The sequence below is a fragment of the Ranitomeya imitator genome, chromosome 2 (genome assembly GCF_032444005.1).
Source record: "Ranitomeya imitator isolate aRanImi1 chromosome 2, aRanImi1.pri, whole genome shotgun sequence".
NCBI classification, from domain to species: domain Eukaryota; kingdom Metazoa; phylum Chordata; class Amphibia; order Anura; family Dendrobatidae; genus Ranitomeya; species Ranitomeya imitator.
This window is the reverse complement of record NC_091283.1, coordinates 610,331,055-610,356,580: the sequence shown is the minus strand read 5'-3', so window position 1 is coordinate 610,356,580 and position 25,526 is coordinate 610,331,055.

The window sequence follows — 25,526 nt, the reverse complement described above, 5'->3', positions numbered from 1 at the left end:
AGGTCTTCTCATCTTGGATTACAAAGTAATAGCAGGCTATTTTGAAGTAATTAGTAAAATCTTATTCCACTTGCTACTGTTTTAAAGGAACCGAACTTTCCTTCCACATAGTCTTAGGGTCACCCAAGAGTGTTCCCAGACTCGACAAGTTCTCATATATTCTATATTTTGATTAAAGTATTTGTATGACTAATGTCATTTTTGATTTTCTGATATTGTAATATTTACTAACAGTTATTGGTATGTCTAATGCTTTCGATTTTCAGATGTTGCAATATTAAGCAACAGTCATATATATGTATATCTGCTGAAGTATATGTATGCTTATCTCTCCCCTATTTGAAGGGTCCTTTCCCTTCTCTCCTTTCCCTTCTTTTTCTCTGTTTACCCCTTTCCCTCCGGCTATCCCTTATCCTTTCTTCCTATTTATTCCTTTTCCCTAATTTCCCTTCCCTCCCTAAGTTAACATAAAACATTTCAATAAAATTTTATTGGAAAAAGGATCAGGTAAAAGTGTAATGCTACCCAGGGAAATAAGAAAACTATCTCTTTCAGTGACCACAAATTTCTTCTGGAAATATTTTTGCTAAAATTAATTGATTTTAATAGAAATAAGACTATTGGTTGCAGCAGAAAATCTCTGGCAGGGTTTAATTATCAATGGAACTAAGGTTGTAGGATTCTACATGCCAGATGCTTTTTACCTTCATCCTCTGAAATGAGTTGGAAAAGACAACATTTAGTTGATGTGTATGGCTAGCTTCAAGTGGGTTAGCTAAGATTTCTGAAAAGGTTTTTTTTTTCTTAATTTCAAAACATCACATGCAACTTTACTACATTTTCTCTATTCTTACACCTGTTCTTCAATTTCCTTTTTAACCATCTAAAACCTTATTTCAGATTCCACCATGCCACTAAAACCTTATTTAAGTAACCTCTTGAAGGGTCTGTGCACTACGTTGGCAACTCCTTTTCCATTTCTATATTCCCCTTTATAAAATAATAAGTCTATATTTACTTTCATTGCTGGTGCCATTCCACCTTCTGATGCTGCTCACCGACTTCCTCTCTGTTAACTTGGGTCAAGTGTTGAGCGATACTTTTTGATATTGGAAAATATCTGGATCGGCCGATATCCAAATAATATCAGATATCGCCGATACCGATACCGGAAACCAATGCAAGTCAATGGGTCACAAATATCGGAATGAAAATAAGCCCTTTCTGTCCTTGTACATCCTGTTTCGGAGGGGACCGTGGGGAGTCTGTGCAGGCCTGCCGTAGGTTTGTACGGGCCTCTCGGGGGTCTGTGCGGCCTGCCGGGGGTCTGTACGGGCCTCTTGGGGGTCTGTGTGGCCTGCCGGGGGTCTGTACAAGCCTCTCAAGGGTCTGGGCGGCCTGCTGGGGGTCTGTGCAGCCTGCCGGGGGTCTGTACAGGCCTGCAGGGGGTCTGTATGGCCTGCAGGGGGTCTGTACAGGCCTCTTGGGGGTCTGTGCGGCCTGCCGGGGGTCTATGCGGCCTGCCGGGGGTCTGTACGGGCCTCTCAGGGGTCTGTGCGGCCTGCCGGGGCTCTTTATGTTTGCGTGCAGGCATCGTCCGATGGGACTACCAGTCCCATCGGGCTATGCCTGTTACAATGGCAGTGATTGACACATTAGCCAATGATGGGACAGTAGTAGTCCCATCATCCGGCTAATATGTTGAATGTAAAAAAAACAAAACACAAACATACATACTACATACATGCAACATACATATATACAACATACATACAACATACCACATACATACAACATACATACAACATACATACAACATACATACAACATACATACAACATACATACATACAACATACAGTACATACAACATACATACAACATACACACTACATGCATACTACATATAGTACAGACCAAAAGTTTGGACACACCTTCTCATTTAAAGATTTTTCTGTATTTTCATGACTATGAAAATTGTAAATTCACACTGAAAGGCATCAGAACTATGAATTAACACATGTGGAATTATATACTTAACAAAAAAGTGTGAAACAACTGAAAATATGTCTTATATTCTAGGTTTTTCAAAGTTGCCACCTTTTGCTTTGATGACTGCTTTGCACACATATGCCCTTTAATCAGAGAGATATGTCACAAAAAATAGTTAATAAATAACATTTCCCACATGTTTACTTTGCATCAGCACAATTTTGGAAACAAATTTTTTTTTTGTTAGGGAGTTATAAGGGTTAAAAGTTGACCAGCAATTTCTCATTTTTACAATACCTTTTTTTACAACACCACATCACATTTGAAGTCTTTTTTTTTTTTATCAATTAGTGTTTATTGAAGATTTCCAAAACAATACAGTGCAGTCAAACTGTAATAACAGTAACAGAGGTCAACTAAAAATGACCAGAAAATTTGAAGTCATTTTGAGGGGTCTATATGATAGAAAATAGCCAAGTGTGACACCATTCTAAAAACTGCGCCCCTCAAGGTGTTCAAAACCACATTTAAGAAGTTTATTAACCCTTTACGTGCTTCACAGGAACTGAAACAATGTGGAAGGAAAAAATGAACATTTAACTTTTTTTTGCAAGCATTTTACTTCAGAACCATTTTTTTTATTTTCACAAGTGTAAAAACAGAAATTTAACCATACATTTTGTTCTGCAATTGCTCCTGAGTACGCTGATACCCCATATGTGGGGGTAAACCACTGTTTGAGCGCACCGCAGAACTTGGAAGTGAAGGAGCGCCGTTTGACTTTTTCAATGCAGAATTGGCTGGAATTGAGATCGGATGCCATGTCATGTTTAGAGAGCCCCTGATGTGCCTAAACAGTGGAAACGCTCCACAAGTGACACAATTTTGGAAACTAGACCCCTTAAGGAACTTATCTAGATGTGTGGTGAGCACTTTGAACCCCCAAGTGCTTCACAGAAGTTGATAACGTATAGCCGTGAAAATAAAAAATCACATTTGTTTACACAAAAATGATCTTTTCGCCCACAGATTCTTATTTTCACAAGGGTAACAGGATAAATTAGACCAAAAACATTGTTGTGCAATTTCTCCTGAATACGTCGATACCCCATATGTGGGTGAGCACTTTAAACCCCCAGGTGCTTCACAGAAGTTTATAACGTAGAGCCGTGAAAATAAAAAATCCTTTTTTTCCCCTCAAAAATGATTTTTTAGCCTGCAATTTTTTATTTTCTCAAGGGTAACAGGAGACATTGGACCCCAAAATTTGTTGACCAGTTTGTCCTGAGTATGCTGATACCCCATATGTGGGGGTTCACTGTTTGGGCACACATCGGGGTTCGGAAGGGAAGGAGCGCAGTTTTGGAATGCAGACTTTGATAGAATGGTTTTTTTCCACAAAGATATTTTAGCCCCCAAGTTTTTATTTTCACAAGGGTAACAAGAGAAATTGGACCCCAAAAGTTGTCCTATTTGTCCTGAGTATGCTGGCACCCCATGTGTGGGGGTGACTACTGTTTGGGCGCACGGCAGAGCTCGGAAGGGAAAGAGCGCCGTTTTGGAATGCAGACTTTGATAGAATAATCTGCGGGTATTATGTTGCGTTTGCAGAGCCCCTGATGTACCTAAACAGTAGAAACCCCCCACAAGTGACCCCATTTTGGAAACTAGACCCCAAAGGAACTTATCTATATGTGTGGTGAGAACTTTGAATGTCCAAGTGCTTCACAGAAGTTTATAATGCAGTTGTGAAAATAAAAAATATTTTTTTTTTCCACAAAAAAGATTTTTAGCTCCCAAGTTTTTATTTTCACAAGGGTAGCAGGAGAAATTGGACCCCAAAAGTTGGGGTCCAATTTATCCCAAGTACGCTGATGCCCCATATGTGGGGGTAAACCACTGTTTGGGCGCACGGCAGAGCTCAGAAGGGTGGGAGCACCATTTGACTTTGAGCGCAAAATTGGCTCGTTTGGAGACCCCCTGATGTACCTAAACAGTGGAAACCCCCCAATTCTAACTCCAACCCTAACCCCAACACACCCCTAACCCCTAATCCAAACTCTAACCCTAGTCCCAACTCTAACCATAACCTTAGCCGCAACCCTAGCCCTAACTTTAGCCCCAACCCTAGCCCTAACTTTAGCCCCAACCCTAACCCTAGCCCTAACCCTAACTTTAGCCCCAACCATAACCCTAGCCCTAACCCTATCCCTTACCCTAGCCCTAACTTTAGCCCCAGCCCTAACCTTAAATTTGGCCCCAACCCTAACCCTAGCCCTAACTTTAGCCTCAACCCTAACCCTAGCCCTAACCCTAGCCCTAACTTTAGTCCCAACCCTAACCCTTACCCTAGCCCTAACCCTAGCCCTAAGGCTACTTTCACACTTGCGTCGTGTGGCATCCGTCGCTATCCGTCATTTTGGACAAAAAACGGATCCTGCAAATGTGCCCGCAGGATGCGTTTTTTGCCCATAGACTTGTATTGCCGACGGATCGCGACGGATGGCCACACGTCGCGTCCATCGTGCACTGGATCCATTGTGTTTTGGCGGACCGTCGTTACAAAAAAGTTCAATGTAACTTTTTATGTACGTCGCCTCCGCCATTTCTGACCGAGCATATGCGGCCGTATCTCCACCCCCTCCTCCCTGGGACATAGAATGGGCAGCGGATGCATTGAAAAATTGCAATCCCCTGCCCACGTTGTGCACAATTTTCACAGCGTGCGTTGATACGTCTGGCCGACGCATTGCGATGACCCCGCTCCGATGCAAGTGTGAAAGAAGCCTAACCCTACCCCTAACCCTAAATTTAGCCCCAACCCTAACCCTAAATATAGCCCCAACCCTAACCCTAACCCTAGCTTTAGCCCAACTCCTCTAGCTGCCGGCCGGCAGATCATGGTTGGCGCAGTACGCATGCGCCCGCCATTTTCTTACCGGATGAAGAAGTCAGTGGCCAGGAGTTGACACAGGAGGACCCAGGGTCACCGGTAAGTATAACAGGGTCCCCGAATCCCCCTATTTCTCTGTCCTCTGATATGCGATCACATCAGAGGACAGAGAATGACACATCGCTTTTATTTGCGGACGCCGGTAAACAGTTAATTACTGGTGATCTCAAAACAGGGGTCGGTAAAAACTGACCCCAATCATGTTCTTTGGGTCTCGGCTACTCCTGGCAGCCGAGACCAAAAAGATCTTCCGGTTGCCGGCCGGAGGGCGCACTGCGCATGCGCCCGGCATTTTTGGCCAGAACAAGAAACAAGATGGCGGCGCCCATCGGGAGCCATGAGGACCACCAGGGGAGACAGGTGAGTATCGAGGGGTGATCAGGGACCCCATTTCTCTGTCCTCTGATGTGCGATCACATCAGAGGACAGAGAAGTTAAATGGGAAATCGCTTTTTTTTTGCGACCGCCGGTAAACGGTTAATTACTGGTGATTGCAACCCGAGGGTCGGTAAAAAATCCCCCAGATCATGTTCTCTGGGGTCTCAGCTACCCCCGGCAACCGAGACCCCAGAGAAAATCCAACTCTGGGGGGTGCTATTCACTTTTTCCACAGCGCCGTTAATTAACGGCGCTGTGGTTTAAGTACCCTTAACTGCCGCCGTTAAAAGGCGTATCGGCGGTCATTAAGGGGTTAAAATATTTTTCCCTAATGCGTGTGTGTTTTATTAACCATTTACTAGTATTGGATTAATAATGGATAGGCGTCTTATTGACGCCTCTCCATTATTAACTCGGCTTAATGTCACCTTACAATAGCAAGGTGATATTAACCCCTTATTACCCCATATCCCACCGCTACACGGGAGTGGGAAGAATGGGCTATGTGCCAGAATTGGCACATCTTACAGATGTGCCATTTCTGGGGCGGCTGCGGACTGGTATTTGTAGCCAGGGGGGGGCAATATCCATGGCCCCACTCTAGGCTATGAATATCAGCCCGCAGCTGTCTGCGTAGCCTTCCTGGCTATAAAATATAGGGGGACCCCACGTCATTTTTTTGGGGGTTCCCCCTATTTTAATAGCCAGTAAAGGCTACGCAGACAGCTGCGGGCTGATATTCATAGCAGGCTACAAATATTGGCCCCCGGCCGTCCGCTTTCCCCCTCGGGAGCCCACGCCGTTTTTTCCATCTTTTTTTTAAAATTAAACGCTCATTAAGGCCTCTTTCACACTTCCATCCGTACAAGTCCGTCACTATGCGTTGGGCTGACGTACTGACGCACGTTGTGAAATTTGTGCATGACGTGGGCAGCGGAAGAAGTTTTTCAACGCATTCGCTGCCCATTCTGAAGTCCAGGGAGGAGCAAGTGAAGTTTCGGCCACGCATGCGCAGTAGAAAATGGCGGATGCGATGAACAAAAAAAGTTCACTTGAACGTTTTTTCGTGCCGACAGTCCGCCAAAACACAACGGATCCGTTGCACAATGGACGCGACGTGTGGCATCTGTAAGATGCGCCAATTCCGGCACTTAGCCCCTCTCTTCCCACTCCCGTGTAGCGGTGGGATATGGGGTAATAAGGGGTTAATGTCATCTTGTAAGGTGACATTAAGCTGGGTTAATAATGGAGAGGCATCAATAAGATGCCTATTCATTATTAATCCAATACTAGTAAATGGTTAATAAAACATACAAACATTAGGAAAAAAGTATTTTAATATTCTTCATTTAACCATACTTACCATACTTCAGCGCCTGCAAAAAAACATAAAATAATAAACCGTATACTCCCTGTCCGACACAGTCCAATTAATAACGAGTGTCCCAAGACGATCTCCCCTATAGAACAGTGACATCGGATGACGCCACTGCTCTATAGGACCTTCAGTGACACACTGACAGGAGACAATGGCTCTTGCAGTGCATCACTGAGAGGTTCCTATAGATCAGAGTCTCACTTCATGGCAATTGCTGCGTGGGAAAATTTCTCGCACAGCAATGCCAAAAGTGAGACTAGGGACTATTTTTTTACAGCGGTGGAGGAATACAGTATGGAAGGATACCTTCCTCCCATCATTGTATTCCTGGAGCCCCTAGAGAGCGGTCACATCAGCTGATGCTGCCGTTCTCCACGGGAGATCGTCGTGGCACACTCGTGGATTTCTGCGGATCAGGGAGTATATTGTTTGTTATTTTAATATTTTTTACAGATGACACTGGCTTCAGGGAACAAAGTGACAAGTGATGGTAAGTATGTACTCTATGTTATATGTACTGTATGTCTGTATGTTTGTATTGTATGTAATGTATGAATGTATTGTATGTAGTATGTATGTAGTATGTACAGTATGTAGTATGTATGTATGTAGTATGTTGTATGTATGTAGTATGTATATGTAGTAAGTTGTATGTATGTTGTATGTGTGTAGTATGTATGTTGTATGTATGTAGTATGTATGTAGTATGTGTGTAGTATGTATGTATGTAGTATGTATGTAGTATGTATGAAGTATGTATGCAGTATGTATGAATGTATTGTATGTAGTATGCATGCAGTATGTACAGTATATAGTATGCAGTATGTATGTAGTATGTATGTAGAATGTCTGTATGCTGTATGTATGTTGTATGTATGTAGTATGTATGCAGTATGTATGTTGTATGTATGTAGTATGTATGTTGTATGTATGTAGTATCTATGTAGTATGTATGTTGTATGTATGTATGTAGTATGTATGTAGTATGTTGTATGTATGTAGTATGTATGTTGTATGCTGTATGTATTTTGTATGTATGTAGTATGTATGTAGTATGTGTTTGTAGTATGTATGTAGTATGTATGTTGTATGTATGTATGTATGTTGTATGTATGTATGTATGTAGTATGTAGTATGTATGTAGTATGTATGTAGTATGTAGTATGTATGTATGTATGTAGTATGTACAGTACATGTTAGGGCTAGCGGAACGCACCAAATAATAAGACTGATAGTGTACGGTGCGTTCGTAGCCCGGGGTCCACCGTGCAGAGATGGAACCTGCTGCTGAGTAATGACGGACTATATGGCGGTACTCATAAGTATACTCGCGTGGATTAAACTTGAACGTGAATGAAGCGATCCTGTTGCGTCACAGGATCGCGGTACCGCACATAGAAGGCGAGCAAGCAGTCAGCGAACTTAACCCCAACTAGGATTGAAGTCCGATTAGACCACCTGCTGACACAACACCGCAACAGGGTGTGTTAGGCAACTCTTATAATTAGAGCACTGAAGTGCAAACTGTGCCCTGCTGGCAGGCACCACTAAGCACCCAGACGTGGGTCAGGAAGCGCACTACTGGCGCGTGGCGCCGCACTGGCGGTCACAGCAATAGACGCTGATACGTGTGTGACACGTTGAGTGATTTGTCGGGCGCTAGATAGCAGCCATACTCCATACGCGAACAGTCTATATAGGGTAGGGGTATTTAATGAACGACTTGCACTCACAACAAACACACATATTCAATTGTACACTAGCGCATGGCCGTGCGGTCATGCGCAGTTTATATAATTGCAGGACAGGAAGTGGCCACAGAAACTTTGCCCTGCCAAGAGGACCAATGGAATGCGCTGCAGAGCCAGAGCACATGACCCTCGATCTCCAACGGGAGATCTTGCTCTGGGCATGCTCAGTGTGCGCAAACAAGGACTTAGTCCCAGGGAAGTCCGCTCGCCGCTGACCAGCACTGACTTTAATGGCAGGAGCTGAAGAAGCAGCAGTAACTCTCTGTACAGAGTGAGAGCGAGCAAGACACTGGGAGCGACGTCCCTGCTGAGCAGACTCCACTGCGGCTGGAGGAGAATGGGAGACCACAGCGGAGACGGATCGTGATTCCCCCTGTGCAGCAGAGGAAACTTGACTCCTAACAGTACAGACCAAAAGTTTAGACACACCTTCTCATTTAAAGATTTTTCTGTATTTTGATGACTATGAAAATTGTACATTCACACTGAAGGCATCAAAACTATGAAACAACACATGTGGAATTATATACTTAACAAAAAAGTGTGAAACAACTGAAATTATGTTTTATATTCTAAGTTCTTTAATGTAGCCACCTTTTGCTTTGATGACTGCTTTGCACACTCTTGGCATTCTCTTGATGAGCTTCTAGAGGTAGTCACCGAGAATGGTTTTCACTTCACAGGAGTGCCCTGTCAGGTTTTATAAGTGGGATTTTTTGCTTTATAAATGGGGGTGGGACTATCAGTTGTGTTGTGCAGAAATCTGGTGGATACAAGCTAATAGTCCTACTGAATAGACTGTTAGAATTTGTATTATGGCAAGAAAAAAGCAGCTAAGTAAAGAAAAATGAGTGGCCATCATTACTTTAAGAAATGAAGGTCAGTCAGTCCGAAAAATTGGGAAAACTTTGAAAGTGTCCCCAAGTGCAGTGTCAAAAACCATCAAGCGCTACAAAGAAACTGGCTCACATGAGGACCGCCCCAGGAAAGGAAGACCAAGAGTCACCTCTGCTTCTGAGGATCATTTTATCTGAGTCACCAGCCTCAGAAATCGCAGGTTAACAGCAGCTCAGATTAGAGACCAGGTCAATGCCACACAGAGTTCTAGCAGCAGACACATCTCTACAACAACTGTTAAGAGGAGACTTTGTGCAGCAGGCCTTCATGGTAAAATAGCTGCTAGGAAACCACTGCTAAGGACAGGCAACAAGCTGAAGAGACTTGTTTGGGCTAAAGAACACATGGAATGGACTTTAGACCAGTAGAAATCTGTGCTTTGGTCTGATGAGTCCAAATTTGAGATCTTTGGTTCCAACCACCGTGTCTTTGTGCGATGCAGAAAAGGTGAACGGATGGACTCTACATTCCTGGTTCCCAACGTGAAGCATGGAGGAGGAGGTGTGATGATGTGGGGGTGCTCTGCTAGTGACACTGTTGGGGATTTATTCAAAATCAAAGGCATACTGAACCAGCATGGCTATCACAACATCTTGCAGCGGCATGTTATTCCATCCGGTTTGCATTTAGCTGGACCATCATTTATTTTTCAACAGGACAATGACCCCAAACACACTTCCAGGCTGTGTAAGGGCTATTTGACCAAGAAGGAGAGTGATGGGGTGCTATGTCAGATGACCTGGCCTCCACAGTCACCAGACCTGAATCCAATCGAGATGGTTTGGGGTGAGCTGGACCGCAGAGTGAAGGCAAAAGGGCCAAAAAGTGCAAAGCAGTCATCAAAGCAAAAGGTGGCTACTTTGAAGAATCTAGAATATAAGACATAATTTCAGTTGTTTCACACTTTTTTGTTAAGTATATAATTCCACATGTGTTAATTCATAGTTTTGATGCCTTCAATGTGAATGTACAATTTTCATAGTCATAAAAATACAGAAAAATCTTTAAATGAGAAGGTGTGTCCAAACTTTTGGTCTGTACTGTATGTAGTATGTTTGTTTGTAGTATGTATGGAGTACGTATGTTGTATGTATGTAGTATGTTGTATGTATGTAGTTTGTATGTTGTTTGTATGTAGTATGTATGTTGCATGTATGTTGTATGTATGTTGCATGTATGTTGTATGTATTAGGGTTGGCGGAGCGCACAGAATATATTTATTAGAAGAATAGGTGAGTTCGCAACCCAGGATCCACCGTGCAGGAAAGAACCTGCTGCTAAGTAAGGCAGTGAAGTATATAGGCATAAACGAACTCTGTTACTTCACAGAGTCTGTTAGCAAAGAGAACGCTGTGCCCTGTTTAGCTCTCAGGGGAACACAGCTCCTTAGCAGAGCCAACAGTGGTCATGCAGTCAAATGCAAACACGCAGCTCCTTTCCGGTGGAGCCGGAATTCTAATGGCTATTTGCCAGCCCTGAATCCACACACATGAAACTCCTCGCCGGAGGTGCCAGCATTCTAGGGGCTTATTTCAGCCGGGTCCCTAAATGCACACACAAGAAACTCCTCGCCGGAGCTGCCAGCATTCTAGGGGCTTATTTCAGCCGGGTCCTTGACTGCGCACACACGACCACACTGGTGCTGGGCACATACATAAGTTACACTAGCGCATGGCCCTGCGATCATGCAAACCTTTTATAGCTGCAGCGTGTGCAGGACCTTCCCTGAAGGACCAATGGGAGGCTGCGCAGAAGTTGAGCACCTTCAGGACCTTCCTGGAGGACCAATGGGATCTGCTGCAGTATCTGAGCATGTGACCCTCGATCTCCAATGGGAGATCTTGCACTGGGCATGCTCAGAAGGGGAAAAAGCAGGACTTAGTCCCAAAAGCGTCTGCTCGCCGCTGCCCAGCACTGGCTTCAGTGGCAGAAGCTGTAAAAGCAGCAGCAACCCTTTGCACAGAGTGAGACTGAGCAAGACACTGGGACCGACGTCTCCACTGAGCAGGTTCCACTGCAGCTGATGCAGAATGGGAGACCGCAGCGGACACGGTTCGAGATTCCCCCTGTGCAGCGAGAGGAACTCGACTCCTAACAGTATGTATGTTTGTGGTTTTTGTTTTACATTCACCACATTAGCTGGATGATGGGACTACTACTGTCCCATCAATGGCTAATGTATCAATCACTGTCATTGTAGCAGGCATCGCCCGATGAGACTTGTAGTCCCATCGGATGATGCCTGCACACACACACAACCCCTGGCAGACCCATACAGACCCCCGGCTGGCCCGCTCAGACCCCCGACAGCCCACACGGACCCCCGACAGGCCCATACAGTATCGGAACTCAGTATCGGAAATCCGATACAGCGAATATTGGCTGATACCCAATATTTGCAGTATATTTTGGGGTGAGCTGGACCGCAGAGTGAAGGCAAAAGGGCCAACAAGTGCTAAGCATCTCTGGGAACTCCTTCAAGATTGTTGGAAGACCATTCCCGGTGACTACCTTTTGAAGCTCATCGAGAGAATGCCGAGAGTGTGCAAAGCAGTCATCAAAGCAAAAGGTGGCTACTTTGAAGAACCTAGAATATAAGACATAATTTCAGTTGTTTCACACTTTTTTGTTAAGTATATAATTCCACATGTGTGTTAGAATCAGGCTGCACTCAGATGTCGTCCGAGTGCAGTCTGTAACGCCGAAGGCGACGGGAACAAAGAGTGGACTGTTAGAATCAGGCTGCACTCAGATGTCGTCCGAGTGCAGTCTGTTACGCCAAAGGCGACGAGAACGAAGAGTGGACCCACTGGACCGTGGCATCGAACCTCCCCTGAGCGAGCACTCCAGAGTGGAACCAACCCCTATACAGGGACTGTTAGAAGGCAAGCACAGGGAAAACTAGTACCACGGAAGCCAGGACCAGGGATCGGCTCCAGGAAAAGGAAACAGGGAGAAAAACGGGGAAAAACAGAAAGGGAAGAAGGTGACGGAGGAAAACCTGGGTGAGAAGTAAAGGAGCTGAGGAACGGACTGAGGAAAGGGAAAACACAGGAACTGCGGAACACAGGAGCAGGAACTGAAAGAGAAAACAGGAGAACAAGAGGTTGAACAACACAGGGCTGGAAAGGCACAAGACTGGGAATGCACAGGACTGGTAAAGCACAGAAAACTATGCGGCCTAACTAAAGCAGGAAAACACAATAATCAGGCGCCTCCACAAAGGGAGGAGGGCCAGAAATACCTGAGGCCAGACTTTGATTGGCAGGAAGTACTTCCGGGTCAGGTCATGGAGGGATAGAAGAGCAGAAGGAGCGCGCGCGGTCAGAGCCTACTGCGCCTGCGCAACCCACAGGAGCGCGCAGCTGAGTGCAGGGAGGACGTGCGCCGGGATGCAAGCACCGAGCCTTGGAGTGAGGAGGACGCAGCAATGACATCAGCTGACCTGGACTCGGCGGCAGCAGGAGGAGTGCCAGGAACAGGAGCCGAGGTAACAATGTGTTAATTCATAGTTCTGATGCCTTCAGTGTGAATGTACAATTTTCATAGTCATGAAAATACAGAAAAATCTTTAAATGAGAAGGTGTGTCCAAACTTTTGGTCTGTACTGTATGTGATTCTTGCTCCTTGCAAGACCCCCTTAAAGCTTTTCATCCAGTCTGCTTGGTACATGGTCTTCAAAATTTCTTTGTATGCCCTTTTCTCGGGAACTTTTTATCCCAGCACATCAGACTTTCTAACACTAGCCAAAAGTACAAAAATGAACCTGAAAACAATAATCTTAGTACCATTACACAACTGAATAAGAAACATATACCCTCCACTTTTATATCTTGTCTTTGTAGATCGTAAGCCTCTGCAGCCCACCTCTACCAGTCTTTTACTCTCTATGCGCATATCACCTATGTTAATTACGAACCTCTGTATTTTTCATATGTATAGAACCTTGGTGAAGGAGCAGACAAAGTCAGAAGAGGGCCTCTGAAAGAACAATGCATGGGTCCTTTGCAGTCCAATAACTCATCATAGTGCACAATTCCATCTGTGATAGTGAAACCCCTTACGTCTTTAGCCGGCTGCCCAGCTTGCACCAATTGTACATTCGCTCCTGCTTTGGTTGTATAAGAATAAATAGAATATTAATATAAATAAAAGAAAAGTGTATTTTGCTGCAGACAAATCATTAGTTTAGTCACAAATGAAGAGACTAAGGCTACGTTCACATTAGCGTTGTGCGGGGCAGCACGTTGTCTTGCGTTTTGCGACGCATGCGTCATTTTGGCGCAACTGTCAGGGCGCAGAGGACGCTGATTGATGCAGTTTTTTCTGCACCAAAAATCATGCAAAAATGAACGCATGCGTCACAAAAAGCTGCGTTCTGCATGCGTTTTTGCATGCGTTGTGCGTTGCGTCGCTGACGCTGCCCTGCACAACGCTAATGTGAACGTAGCCTAAGAGGTGAACACATCAGGAACATGTGCAAATTAACTTGTTAGAGTTTAAGTAACATAGAACTTAATTTCTAAGAATTATTAGAAGTCAACCATCATGTTTTGACTAAATGTACAGCTAAACCTAACCATATTGTGAACCCAAACAATCCAGAGAACTACGTCACACATCGGACACACATCTTCTTTTCTTCTATCACATTACAATACTTACATGAGAAGAATTTTCTTTTCATCTGCCAGGATGAACACAATGCTTATCCGCTCAAGCTGTTTAAGCTTGTTTGTGTTTTCCTTACTATACACAGAAATACTACTTTAATTGTTTTTTTAACCTGAGTGCTTATGCCTTTCCTGAATTCCCTGTGTGGAGCAAGGCAGATGGAATTTGTGTATTTTCCTTAGAGGTCTCTTTTGAAGACCTCACATGCAGAATAATTTAGAGCACATTTTCTAGATTTAATTTATGCACACATTTGCAAAAATAAAAATATTCCAAAGTTTTGGATGTATCTACTTAAAATTTTTACTGAGTATTTACGAAACATAACAAAAAAAAGCTTTACCCACCTTCCAAATCATCCACCGATTCTCTGCTGATAATTTCTTTGTTCCATGGGATCTCTGTTTCTGCTTCTCCAGTGATGATACGTCACTTCAACTAATCATAGAGGTGACATACAGTGTATAAGCAAGTGTGTCAATAATGGAAATAATTTGCAACAGCACTCTGAGCATGGTACGGCAGGATGGATATTACGGCCACATGCAAACATGTATTTGGTGAGTTTTTTCCTTGTCATTTGTAAGCCAAAGCCAGCAGAGGAATAATACGAGGAAAAGTATAATAGAAACACATCACCACTTCTGTATTTATCACCCACTCCTAGTTTTGGCTTACAGATACCGATGTAAAAAACACATAAAATGTTCAAAATGTGCACATGGCCGAAATACTTTCATTTTCAGCTGCAATACTGCTATATAGACTATATCAAGACAAAATGAGATGCAGCACAAGCTAACCGATATGTGGGTGCAATGCTTTTCAAGCAGAGCCCAAAGAGAAAAGTTCACACATTAACTGAAACGCTGCCATGTTGGGCAAATAAACACCATCATTTTTTTTGGGATTAAGGTGCTGCTATTCCCCTTTTTTAAAATGCTATATACATATAAATCTAAAGTTCTCGGTACACATTTTGATCAAAATCCTTTCTGCTAACTACAAGACAACCTTTTCTAATGGGACCCTCCATTAAGAGATTTATCTCTCCTGGGCATCACCACAAATTTGATGGACAAGTAGGATTCTACTATACCTTGCTCTAATTTAAAGAAGTCTTTGGCTGAGTTCAGATGAGCATATTGTACCAGTCAAAAGTTTGGATACGCCTGTTCTTGGAGTGGTTTTCCTTATTCTTATTGGAATGTGCACATTCTTGATGCCAAATGAACACATATGGAAACAATAAATAACAAAACACATGAAAAATATGTTAATTAAACCTTAGATCTCTCAAACTGCCTCCCTTTTAGGCTACTTTCACACTAGCGTCGTACGACGCACGTCGCACGACGCACGTCGCAATGCGTCGTTTTGCAGAAAAAACGCATCCTGCAAAGTTGTTTGCAGGATGCGTTTTTTCTCCATAGGCTTGTATTAGCTACGCATTGCCACACGTGCGACGGTTGCGTCGTGTTGTGGCGGACCGTTGGCTTCAAAAAAACGTTGCTTGTAACGTTTTTGGTGTGTTTTGTCCGCCATTTCCGACCTCGCATGTGCGGCCGGAACTCCGCCCCTCCTCCCTGCAACTCACAATGGGGCAGCGAATGCGTTGTAATAATGCATCCGCTGCCCCCGTTGTGCTGCGTTGTCACAGGATGCGTCGGTGCGTCGGCCCGACGCACTACGACCGGCGAACGCCGACGCTAGTGTGAAAGTAGCCTTACTGTGATGGCAGCTTTACACATGCTTGGCATTCACCCCAAGAGCTTCATTAGGTAATCACCTGGAATGGTTTTCCAATAATCTCAAAGGAGTTCCAAGATTTAATGACTACTTGTTGGATGCTTAATCTTCACTCTATTGTCCAGCTAATCCCAAACCATCTGAATTGGGTTGAGGGAAGGGTGATAGTGGAGGCCATGTTATCTGACCCAGCACTGCAACACTCTCTTTCCCTCGCTTCTAAAAATGAACTTGCAAATGTAATTATTAGCGAAGAAAATATCTGACGAGATTCAAATTTGGCCAAGCCGACAGATTTTACAAGGAAATTTGATTCTCAGCAAAGTTATTTAACCCCTTCATGACCTTGGGATTTTCCGTTTTTCCGTGTTCGTTTTTTGCTCCCCTTCTTCCCAGAGCCATAACTTTTTTATTTTTCCGTCAATATGGCCATGTGAGGGCTTATTATTTGAACAATGAACAACATCATTGGTTTTAGCATGTCTTGCACTAGAAAACGGGAAAAAAATTCCAAGTGCAGTGAAATTGCAAAAAAAGTGCAATCCCACACTTGTTATTTGATTGGCTTTTTTACTAGGTTCACTAAATGCTAAAACTGATCTGCCATTATGATTCTCCAGGTCATTATGAGTTCATGGACACCAAACATGTCTAGGTTCTCTTTTATCTAAGTGGTGAAAAAAAATTCCAAACTTTGCTAAAAAAAATAAATAAATAAAAATTGCGCAATTTTCTGATATGCGTAGCGTCTCCAACTTTTTTTAACTTTTGCCATGCTTCAATAGCCTCCAAGAGAGGCTAGAAGCTGACACCACTCGATCGGCTCTGCTACATAACAGCGATCACCAGATCGCTGCTATGCAGCAGAAATGCAGGTGTGATATGAGCGCCGACCACAGGGGGGCGCTCACAGCAGGCCGGCATCAGTAACCATAGAGGATTGCCATTCTGACGCATCGCTGACCCCCGATAATGTGACGGGGTCGGCGATGCGCTCATTTCCGGCCGCCCGGCCGGAAGCGCCAGTTAGATGCCGCTGTCAGCGTTTGACAGCAGTATTTAACTAGTTAATAGCGGCGGGTGAATAGTGATTTCACCCGCCACTATTGCGGACACATGTCAGCTGTTCAAAACAGCTGACATGTCCTGGCTTTGATGCGGGCTCACCGCCGGAGCCCTGAATCAAAGCATGGTATCTGACCTCAGACGTACTATGCCATACGAGGTCAGAAAGAGGTTAATGTGTACAAAATGCTCTTCCATATACTCTGGAGTTTCTGTAGGCAATCCATCATCCAGTCCTCTGCTCCTTTTCTTTTCCCTTTCTCCCATCGTGCACATCTTCTTTGGCTGCTTCAGTCTAGATAGTGGCTACTGGCTCAGCAGGGCATCTGACTTTACTGCGACATAATGGGGTTTCACATTGTGTCATCATGAAGTATGTCACGAGGGCATGGCACGCAATAATGTCAAAGGCCTACTGCTCATTGGAAGCTCCGGTATGGAGGAAAGCAAGTCGAAGAGGATGTGTAAGACAGAGGTAGTTAAAAAGAAGAGCCGTGCAGAGGCTTTGGTGGGCACGAGACCAGTGAGCCATGAAGTATTATATTTTTTTTAAACCATTTGCTCTCACTCTATGGTTCAGCAAAATGGTGGTTGCAGCAGGCTGCTATTTTGCTGAATTTACATAGAATGAAAGATACTTAATTTGGAGAGTAAGAACTTTTGGAAAATTTGAGGAAAAATCAATTCCACTCGAATAAATTCAATCATCTTCCAACCTACAACTGAACTCTGGCTGAAAAATGCTGAAAAATTCAAGGAAATTTGTAATTTTCCAAACTTTGTGGGGGCTGTGGATGGCAAACACATTCGCATTCTAAAACCTGCTGGAAGTGGATCCGAGTACTTCAATTATCAAAAATACTTTTCCATTGTGCTCATGGTGATTGTGGATGCTGAATGTCAATTTGTCGTGGTTGACGTTGGCTCATTTGGATGAGGAAATGACTCACAGACTTTCAAAAAACTTTGACATGGGACATTTGTATGCTAATAATTTTAATTTTCCACCACCACAACCTCTTACTAACACTGAAGGACCACCAATGCCATTTGTTTTTGTTGGGAATGAGGCGTTTCAAATGTGTGCCAACCTCATAAAACCGTACTCAAGTCGGGACTTGAATCATACCAAAAGGATTTTCAACTACAGACTGACAAGGGCACAAAGAACTTTGGAGTGTGCCTTTGGTTAGCTGGCAACTAAATGGCGCATTTTGGGAACATCAATCAATATTAAAATAGAGACAATTGATGAGGTTGTGAAAGCGTGTGCTGTTCTGCATAAATACATCCTGGCAAAAGAGCAACCCCACTTCGAACTGGAGGAACGTATTAAAACCACATTGCTGGATTATCATCCTCACCTTCTGAGGACAAGAGTGGAAGTTGCCCAAATGAGGGATAAATTGGCTGACTACTTTGTCTGATATTGGACATGTGTCATGGCAAGATGAAATGGCTTAAGCTGTAAATAAGTCAAATGTACCTGTAATGTTATGTACTTGTACTTTTTAATGACTGTAATATTGACACCTTGAATGTAACTTTAATAATAAACACCTTAACTGTAACACCCGTTAATACTTCACTCAACAATACACTCAACAATACACACATGTTTAAATAAAGAGCTAAAGAAAAACACAGTGGGACAGTTATTGTGAATCAAAAGAATATTTATTAACAAAAAAAAAAACAATTTTAAATAAAAAATGAAAATGTGATTTACTTTCGGGTTCTGTGGGAGGGAGTTACGTGTTGGACCTGGGGGGTGTCGGGCTGTGATGGTAGGTTTGGAGCGGTTGGGGAAGTAGGGTAAGTGGAAGTGGCAGACAATTGGAGGATTGGGTCAGAAACATTGGCAGAGGACACATTGGGGGAAGAGGACACATTAGGAGTGGATAACAAGTTGGAAGGGATTGCCACATTGGATGGTAAAGAACCAAGGAAAGCTGTGTTAATGTTATTTAGCAGATTTTTGTTTCCTGGACTTTGTTTTGCTGCTTCCTTGGCCTTTTGCTTCCTGTTGCTGCATGGTGGGTGTGGAAGTCTGGGCTGCTGCACTTGGCTGCATGGTTGAAGGGGAAGGCTGGGCTGCTGCACTCGGTTGCAAGGTGTAGCTGGGTACTGTTGGAACAGTCCTAATGTCCAGTGGTGGTTGTGGTGATGGCACATAGGTAACTTGGTGAGAAGACTGGTATCCATGTCCTTGAGATGTTGGGAAAGGTGCTGGTGGATTCTGCCACTGATGCTGTCCTGGAGCTTCTTGCCCTGTAGGGAATGAAGTTTGTGCCTGCTGCTGATATCAGGACCGCTGCTTGGCCTAGGTATAAGCAGCCTGACAGGCCTTCATCACATAGAGCTGGAGATCAGGATCAAGGTTTTCCGTCACGCCCCGTTCTATAGAGGGAAAATGTCATGCCGGTATATTAAGGTCGGCTTCCAGGTGGTCAAGTCATCTGTGGATGTCCTGGAAAAGTGTGTTCATGAGAGTGAACCCACTATCCAATCTTTCTACAACCGCCTTCATCCCAGCCTGGAAGACCAAGCTTATGTGAATAAACTTGACCTCTCCCAGGCCCTCTGCCGCTGGTGAGCAGACCCAAGTAAAGTAGTGGCACAGGGCTGGGAGAGGGGAAGACCAGATGGACCGGCTTCCTGTTCCCCAGCCTGTGAAGCCTGCCTGATTGCTCCATCACTAGTGGATGATTGGGATTGGGCCAGTTTGTTGGCTGGTCAATGAGGGGTCGCTCCAACAGAGGACGATCCAGGTTCTGTGGTGCTGCACCAGGTTCTGTGTGGAAAATAAATGAAAACATTAAGAAAAAAAATTAAAAGTTTAAATAATAGTAAGACAACACAAAAGATACTCACGTTTGCTGAGAAAGCGTAGGCCTCAGAAAAAAAGCCGTTGATGGCATTTTCTGACTTTTTGAGCAGCACCACTTCGAACCCTAATCTCCACTCTCATGTCCTTATTGAAGCGATCCTTCTTTGAATGCCAACAAACTTTTACTTTCTTCACTGTGAAGGGAGAAGAAAAAAAATAATTCTAAAAAGACACCAAGATTTACAGCAAAACTGATGCATAAGACCACATTGCAATACTTACGAAAATCCTTTCTGACTTGTGGCCTTGCATGGTCCCAATCATCCAAAAGCGATCTGGCCACTTCTTTCCAGAGTCATCAGATCAAAGCTGAGTCGGAATGATTTCGTCGGAATGATTTCGTCCCACAACGCTGCTTGCTCTTGCACAGCTTGAATAAGGACATTATTATCGATATTTGGTTGTCCTTCCTCACGTTGTGAAACCTATAGATGAAATATGAAAAAAAAATTTGTAAGTAAAACTGAAAACAAATTCAATTACAACTCTGATAAAGGCTACTTACACTTCCTCTTTCCTCCTCAGCAACTTGAGGCCGAAGACCCTGAGAAAAATCATTTCCACTAGACTGCTCTTGCTCTTCTGCACTGTCAGGTACCTTTAAAGAAAATACATGATTTGACACATCTAGTATTGACAGTCAATATATACCAATCAGTAAATCAAATGTAATTACATAATCAGTGTCATGTCAACTTTCGGAGGCTTCAGTGGAGGACATGTTGAAAGAGCAGGCAGCAGTCAAGTAAAACACTATAGAGAAAAGAACAGATAAGAAAAATTTAACTTGTTAAAAGCCAAATACATTGTAGCATAAAAAAAAGAACAATGGACACCAATACTTCCATTACAGGCAGTAGTCCAACAGCACAGCAGACAGGCAGACCCAGGACAGCAGCAACAAGACGACAGCAAAAGGACCAGAGCATCAAGGAACAAAAAAAAATTAGCACAGAGTACACAGGATGGCAGCAACAGGACTGGAGCAGCAAACAGTGTAAAAGGAAAGATTGCAAAGTAAAACAGACATTTTCAAAGTTTCTATACTTACATCCAGTAGCACCAGGACGGCACCAGCACCAGGAAGACGGCAGCAGCACCAGGACAGCACCAGCACCAGGACTGCAGCAGCACCAGGAAGGCAGCACCACCAGGATGGAAGCACCAGGAAGGCAGCAGCACCAGGATGGCAGCAGCACCAGGATGGTGGCTGCAACAGGAAGGTGCCAGCAACAGGACGGTGGCAGCACCAGGAAGATGGCAGCAGCACCAGGACCGGAGCAGCAGTCTGCAAGGAACAGAAAAAAATTAGTACAGAGTACAGACTGCAAAGACAAACAGACATTTTCAAAGCTTCTATATTTACACCCAGCAGCACCAGGACAGCAGCAGCACCAGGAAGACAGTAGCACCAGGAAGGCGGCAGCAACAGGAAGGCGGCAGCACCAGGAAGGCAGCAGCACCAGGATGGTGGCAGCAACAGGAAGGTGCCAGCAACAGGACAGTGGCAGCACCAGGAAGTTGGCAGCAGCACCAGGACCGGAGCAGCAGTCTGCAAGGAACAGAAAAAAATTAGTACAGAGTACAGACTGCAAAGACAAACAGACATTTTCAAAGCTTCTATATTTACACCCAGCAGCACCAGGACAGCAGCCCCAGGAAGACAGTAGCACCAGGAAGGCGGCAGCAACAGGAAGGCGGCAGCACCAGGAAGACAGTAGCACCAGGAAGATGGCAGCAACAGGAAGGCGGCAGCACCAGGAGCTGCAAACAGTCTAAAAGGAACAGAAAAAAATGAGTACAGAGTATAGACTGCAAAGACAAACAGACATTTTCAAAGCTTCTATACTTCCATCCAGAGTCTTGTCCTGAGTCTTGTGTTTCCAACCAGAGTCTTGAGAGTAATGGACTACCTGTCCGCAGACCCCCTTTTATACATCAGTGATTTTGTAGCTGTTGACATCATTTCCTGGACGTGATTAGTGTGAAGTACGCATTGCGTATCGAACGCATGCATACGCATGTCCTTGCATACCAGTGCGTTCCCATAGACAGTAATGTGGAGCTTTTTATGCACTCATCCGCAATCATCCACATGCGGATGATTGTGCAATATTTGACGCCTCAAACAATGCAACATTTTGGGTTTGCAGGACACCGCCGCACACCGCGAAATGACGCATTTGAACGCATCCGCTTGCGAACGCATTCAAACGCTTACACCATGTTAAAGATATGTACGCATAACGCATGCGGATGTATGCGGACCATACGCAGCGCACAGAAACGCTAATGTGAACCCGGCCTTATGCAGACCTACATGTTTCTGTGGTAGCAGACTGCAAACATACCTTCTAGTCATTTTTTCTTCCATCTATTGTTTGATCTTCACTGAGTTATAAAATATATGTTAGCAAAGAATTCAGGACACCTGATGCATCATCAATCTACACAGATTTTGTATGTAGTCTGTTACCATGGAGATACACAGGTCCGTAAACAAGCTTTGTAGATAAGCCAATTGCAAAGTTGCTTTTCAATTTCAGATGATTAGAATTTAAAATATGGGCATATTACTTGACTTGATGTCTTCCGTTTTTTCACTAATGGAAAAACAATGAATTTCCAGGTCTTCCTAACCCACTCCATTTTAAGAAAATGATTTTTGCTTACTAATTGGATGGTTTCTGAGTGCTCAAGTGATCAATTAGTTGCGTACTAAGACCGAAAAGTGTGTTTTTATTTACTGGAGTAGTTCGAAAAATAAATGGAAGCCCTTTTAGTAGCTACTTTGCTTAAATGTAATAAAATACAAAAACAGCGTAAACAGATATAAGGCGACAGAAAAGCTTCATTACTCAATAAACTTAAAAAATATTGAGTTTGAGCGGCTGTTCAGGGGAAAAAGTAGAATCATTTTAGAGCTTTTTTTCACCTTCAAATATCACCCATAATCTGTACAAATCAATTGAAAAATAAACTGAAATCTTTTCAAGTGGAAAAAGAAAAATAAAGAACTAAAATAATGTGCTTGCACTCTTAAACAAATAGTTTGTGGAAGCAGCCTATGGATTTATGACAGCATCTAGTCTTTTTGGGACAGCCAGAATTAGTAATCTTTGCCCACTCTTCCTTGCAGTAGCCGGCAAGCCTCCTACACTGCCTGTCAGATCGCTGACCTGACACAGTGCTTTGAAAAGTGTTAGATCAGCGATCTGACACTATAGTATAATCTCCCACCCTGGGACAAAGTAAAAAAGTTAACAAAAAAAATATTTACATGTGTAAAAAAAAATAATTCCTAAATGAAGAAAAAAGATATTGTTCCAATAAATACATTTCTTTATCTAAATAAAACATGCGATCAAAAAGACGGATATAAATAAACATGGTACCGCTGATAACGTCATCTTGTCCTGTAAACAATGAGCCACCATACAGCATCATCATCAAAAAAATAAAAAGTTATAGTCCTCAGAATAAAGAAATGCAAAAATAATAATTTTTTTATATAAAATAGTTTTTATCGTATAAAAGCACCAAACATAAAAAAATGATATAAATGAGGTATCGCTGTAATCGTACTGACCCGAAGAATAAAACTGCTTTATCAATTTTACAGAATGCGGAATGGTATAAACGACCCCCCCTAAAAGAAATTCATGAATTGCTGGTTTTTGGTCATTCTGACTCACAAAAATCGGAATAAAAAGCGATCAAAAAATGTCACGTGACCAAAAATGTTACTAATAACAACGTCAACTCGTCCCGCAAAAAAGAAGACTTCACATGACTCTGTGGACCAAAATATGGAAAAATTGCTGGAATAGTGAATAGTGAATTATGGAATAGCTCTCAAAATGTGGTGATGCAAAAACTATTTTTTGCAATACAAATCGTCTTTTAGTGTGTGACAGCTGCCAATCATAAAAATCCGCTAAAAACCCGCTATAAATAGTAAATCAAACCCCTTTCATCACCCCTTTAGTTAGGGAAAAATAATAAAATTTAAAAAAGTATTCATTTCCATTTTCCCATTAGGGTTAGTGTTAGGGTTGGGGCTAAAGTTAGGGTTAGGGCTACATTTAGGGTTGGGGCTAAGGTTAGGTTTGGGGCTAAAGTTAGGGTTAGGGTTGGTGCTAAAGTTAGGGCTAGGGCTACAGTTAGGGTTGGGGCTACAGTTGAGGTTGAGGCTAAAGTTAGGGTTAGGGTTCGGGCTAAAGTTAGGGATAGGGCTACAATTAGGGTTGGGGCTAAAGTTAGGGTTGGGGTAAAAGTTAGGGTTAGGGTTGGGGCTAAAGTTAGGGTTAGGGTTTGGATTACATTTACAGTTGGGATTAGGGGTGTGTCAGAGTTAGGGGTATTGTTAGGGTTGGGATTAGGGATAGGGGTGTGTTGGGGTTAGGGGTGTGGTTGGGATTAGGGTTAGGGGGGTGTTTGGGTTAGGGGAGTGGTTAGGATTGGGATTAGGGTTAGGGGTGTGTTCGGGTTAGGGTTGGAGTTAGAATTGGGGGGTTTCCACTGTTTAGGCACATCAGGAGCTCTCTAAACATGGCGTCTGATCTCAATGTCAGCCAATTCTGCGTTGAAAAAGTAAAATAGTGCTACTTTCCTTCCCAACTCCCCTGTGTGCCCAAACAGGGGTTTACTCCAACATATGGGGTATCATCGTACTCAGGACAAGTTGGACAACAACTTTTGGCATCCAATTTCTCTTGGTACCCTTAAGAAAATAAAAAAATTGGGGGCTAAAATTCATTTTTGTGGGAAAAAATGATTTTTTATTTTCATGGCTTTGCGTTGCAAACTGTAGTGAAACACTTGGGGTTTCAAAGTTTTCACAGTGCATCTAGATAAGTTACTTGGGGAGTCTAGTTTCCAATATGGGGTCACTTGTGGGGAGTTTCTACTGTTTAGGTACATCAGGGGCTCTGCAAATGCAATGTGACGCCTGCAGACCAATCCATCTAAGTCTGCATTCCAAACTTCACTCCTTCCCTTCCAAGCTCTGCCATGCACCCAAATGGTGGTTCCTCCCACATATGGGGCATCAGCGTACTCAGGACAAATTGGACAACAACTTTTGGGGTTCAATTTCTCCTGTTGCCCTTCGGAAAATACAAAACTGGAGGCTAAAAATTATTTTTGTGGAAAAAAATATATTTTTTATTTTCACGGCTCTGCGTTATAAACTGTAGTGAAACACATGGGGTTTCAAAGTTCTCACAACACATCTAGATAAGTTCCTTGGGGGGTCTAGTTTCCAGTATGGGGTCAATTGTGGGGGTTTTTACTGATTAGGTACATTAGGAGCTCTGCAAATGCAATGTGATGCCTGCAGACCAATCAATCTATGTCTGCATTCCAAACGACGCTCCTTCCTTTACGAGCTCTGCCATGCGCCCAAATGGTGGTTCCCCCCACATATGGGGTATCAGCGTACTCAGGACAAATTGGACAACAACTTTTGGGGTCCAATTTCTCCTATTACCATTGGGAAAATGAAAAACTGGGGGCTAAAAAAATAATTTTTGCGGAGAAAAAAAGATTTTTTATTTTCACGGCTCTGCGTTATAAACTGTAGTGAAACACTTGGGGGCTCAAAGTTCTCACAACACATCTAGATAAGTTTCTTAGGGGGTCTACTTTCCAAAATGGTGTCACTTGTGGGGAAGTTTCCACTGTTTAGGCTCATCAGGGGTTCTCAAAACGCGACATGGCGTCCTATCTCCATTCCAGTCAATTTTGCATTGAAAAGTCAAATGGCGCTCTTTCCCTTCTGAGCTCTGCCATGCGCCAA